Consider the following 4,232-nt stretch of genomic DNA (forward strand, 5'->3'; position numbering starts at 1 on the left):
TGTGACACATATGGGCTGGAAATTAAAGTTTTACCATCATTGAGTAATATAGATAAAACAATTCGATTTTTGTGAAGAGTACGAGTGAAGTTATCACAGAAGAGTGAAATGAATAAATGTAGTTTCGTCATATCTTTTGATGTAGATAGGATTGATTTCAGGAGTTCAAGGGATTTAGAGAAAATCTTCGTAATAAGATTTGGTTCATCGGTAATTAAGGAAATTAGGATCTTCTTTGGTTAAATGCAATGATCTATTTCGATTGCTCTATCGGATGTTTCACTATAAATCCACCCCCTTTATTTCCTTATTTCCACATCTTCCATCTTTTATACTTTCTTCCCCCGATTCATACTTCTAAAACATTTGTCAATATGCTTGATCTAGTTCTGATCCTTGATATGTTCCTAACTGTTGCAACAATTATCCTTCTTTTCCAACTTCCTCCGAAGGAATCTGTTTACTTCTATTTTGCTCTTGGGGTAGTGATTTTCATAATCCTTCCTTGTATTTGGGGTGGTGATTTTCATAATCCTTCATTGTATTTGTCTTACCATAATTATTGAAATCTACAGTTAATGATCTTTTCCGTTTGCTGCGATTTATACCCCATTTCTATTTTTGGAGCTTCATGCTTTTGTTTTCTTTTCGCAAGTAATGGTCCAGAATTCGTAGGTATAGAGTTTCAAATTATCATAATATGCAAAGTAGAAAGGAAAAGTAGTAGTACGATTTGATTTGTCAAATTACCAGAATATCCGGAAAAAACCGAATCATCAAGAAAATATTTTCTTAATATTTTTAGAGGTTAAATAGAATACCAGAGTTGTGTAACATGGCACATGACGACGGTATGGTCTGTGAATCGTCATGTTTCATTAGAAACTCAGCATGACTTACTGTAATATAATCATGTTGATCAAGTGTCATTATATTATACTAACTCATGCTTCAGTTCCCAACACTACTTCAAAAAAAACATCCATAATTTAAACTCAAAGGTTTACAGAATATAGAAACTGAACAGTTTCCTTTATGATGTAACACAGATAGCGCGAAGAAATAATTGATTTCAGATAAGAAGAGTTATGAAAATGTTTTCATAAATATCCAAGATATTTAGTAATGAAAGATATGATGATATCTTATAATATCTAAGATCAGAGGATGATGAAGGATATTGTCCTCAAGAGTTTAGAGCAAGGAGCAAGGTATTTGTTAAGGATTTCAGCAGACACTGAATCATTTGGATTATTTGAAGGTAGATTTCGTCTTTGTAATCTGTCCACAGCCTCCTTCATAGTTTGCTCAATCCATTTTCCAGTTCCAAACTTTCTCTTTTTCTGAGCTTTGCCAACACACTATTCTTTATCTACAAAATTTTTACTGTTAAGGTCGTTTACAGTTTTTGCTGCTTTATTAGCATTTTTCAAAATTTCGAGAACTAGTTCGCAGTTTAGGGTGTTTTTTAGAAACTTCACATTCGAAATATGTAAGTCTTGGAGATAGACGTTATATGTATATATATAACTGTTAGCGTAGAATTGTTACGAAATTCGAGAATAGTGATTCAAGCTTTTTGGTATGACAATTATGGTTACAGGATGCAGATGAGTAGATGATGGGGTTTCAATGAGTACATATAATGATTTTTCGAAGAGACGTACGCCAAAGGGTAACGAAGTTGCTGGTACATCTGCTGATAATGTCGTGGAATATAAAAGGTTCTCCGGTAACAAAAGGGTAATCGTATATATTAGGATTATAATAAGGCTACTCCGGATGAAAAATCGAGGTTGACTTGCTGAAGCTGTGACAGAATTTGCTACTTTGAAAAGGAATCGCAAAGTTATTTTTGCTAATAAATGCCAAAGGTTCTGGCGCGAGTACGTGTTAAACTATAACCTTGGTTTCGAGAGTTTTTCAGGTGCATGACTATGGGTAACATGTGGTTGGATCATCATTTCGATTGTTCATTGTTTGAAGTGTCTTCAGGAATTTTGAAGGGTTTGAACACAGATTGTTATCGTTAATATACATATGATGTTCTAGGATTTTGAATGATACAAATATTTTTTCTGGGTTCTATGAATAGAAATGATGTTTTAGCACAGTTTTGAAGTCAAAGTATAGCTTTGAAAGATGTAAGAATCTAAGAGTGATGTCTTCTGTTAAATCTTGACTTGGATCTTGATTTTTCAAAATCAGAATACGTAATCAAATTTGGATGAGAATGGTTGTTTTGAAGAATGTATATTGTTGTGAAAGTAGTGAGTATAGTTGGTGATTGCTGAATCAGATTCGAAGAATGTAACATATTAATTATGAATTTATATATATCTCTCGGGTATTACCTACCCGTTAAATTTTCTTTCACAATTATTATTTTGTACAAAAGAATTTTATTACAGTCTTTATGAAAATATATATGTGTATATTTTTTTCAGATGTAACATAGATTTAATGAGTTAATATTAAATTAAACTCATATGATTTACGGTTAAAACTAGAATTGAATAATCCTTAAAACTTTAGAATTTCATAACTTTTACGGAGTATTTCTTCAATGTAATTGAAATTATAAATCAATACTTCATTATTTGTTGATGCATGATGTTGGTGTTCGTGGAATTCTTGTGAACTTCGCAGGGTATGAATGATGTTATCTGAAAAGTTTCTAGTACATCGATGATGAAAGTGTAAAATCAAACATATATTTGAATAATACACTTGATTTATTATGAAATGGAATTCATTGAATTGAAACAGAGATTGTAGCTAACGATGATTAAGTCGCTGACGAAGGATGTACATCATAGCATATTAGTAATATGAATTAACCGAGTAGTTAAGATTCACACATAATAGCTTAGTACGGAAAGATTTATTATGGTTTAAAAATTTATATATATAAGATATACATATAAATCCTTCAGTGGAAATGAGTTAATACTTCATAACTCGTTATTTCGATATACCTATTGGTGATTGTATTGTTGATATCGTTGGTGGTTATGTAATTGATGGAGCTTGTAGTGTTACAGGTGTTGGTAATACTGACGGTGATGCTGGGGGTACTGTTGATGCTGCTGGTAAACAAGTCTAGCTTGTAATTCATGTACCATCCTTGCCAGGGTTTCTATTCTTCCCTGTATCATTTCTACCCATCCATTCATCTTGGTTTACGGCAATGATTTGAATAAATAATCTCTAAAACCTTAGAGATTACATAATCACCAAAGAATATTTCTCCGATGAAATTATGAATCAATACTTCATCGTTTTGTTGTTGTTGGTACTCCTTGGTATCTATGGTGTGTGTGCGTTGATGATCGAGGTATCGATTGTGATGTTAAAGTGTGGGGTGCGGATGTTACTGTTGGTGGTGGTGATGGTACTGTTGTTACCGGTGCTGCTGCTGGTGCTTGTAACCTTTGCACCATATTCTCCAAAGCCACTACCCGAGTGCGAAGCTCGTTGACTTCTTCTATTACACCGGGGTGGTTATCGGTCCTGACGAGTGGATGAATAAGATCTAGAATCTAAGATAATATATAATCGTGACGAGCTACTCTGGAAATGAGAGAGAAAATGGTGTTTCGAACAGGTTCGCCGGTAAGTGCTTCAGGTTCTTCACCAAGAGGGCAATGTGGTGGATGGAAGGGATCACCTTCTTCTTGTTTCCAATGATTAAGTAGGCTACGAACCCATCCCCAATTCATCCAAAATAGATGATGGCTAATTGGTTGATCCATTCCGGTCACACTGCTTTCGGAGCTCGAGTGAAACTCCATATCGGAATCCGAGGGACTTGAATTAGTGCCAAGTTCCATTTCGTACGATTGAATAAATGATTTTTCGATATGAAATGATTTCCGGCTATCGGATGATATTCTAATTTCATAGAATATCTATATATATAGAACAAAAAATTTCGTAGATTACGGAGGAATTTACGGAATATGTCAGGCAAAGTTTACAGTAACAGATACGCTAAGATGTGAATTAGCAGATACGCTAAGATATGAATTTTGTCTATACACTATTCATGCAATCAATGCAGTAAAACGTGTCTAGACAAAGAATGATAAGCAGGTGATTTCCGACAAAAATGATAAGCACAACTTTTGACATGCAGACACGGTCGAAGTCCAGACTCATTAATGCAACTTAATATCTATCAGTTAGACACACTAATGCAAGACCTGATTCGCTAAGACCACCGTTCTGAT

Source organism: Rutidosis leptorrhynchoides, chromosome 8, assembly GCF_046630445.1.
Source record: "Rutidosis leptorrhynchoides isolate AG116_Rl617_1_P2 chromosome 8, CSIRO_AGI_Rlap_v1, whole genome shotgun sequence".
Lineage (NCBI taxonomy): Eukaryota > Viridiplantae > Streptophyta > Magnoliopsida > Asterales > Asteraceae > Rutidosis > Rutidosis leptorrhynchoides.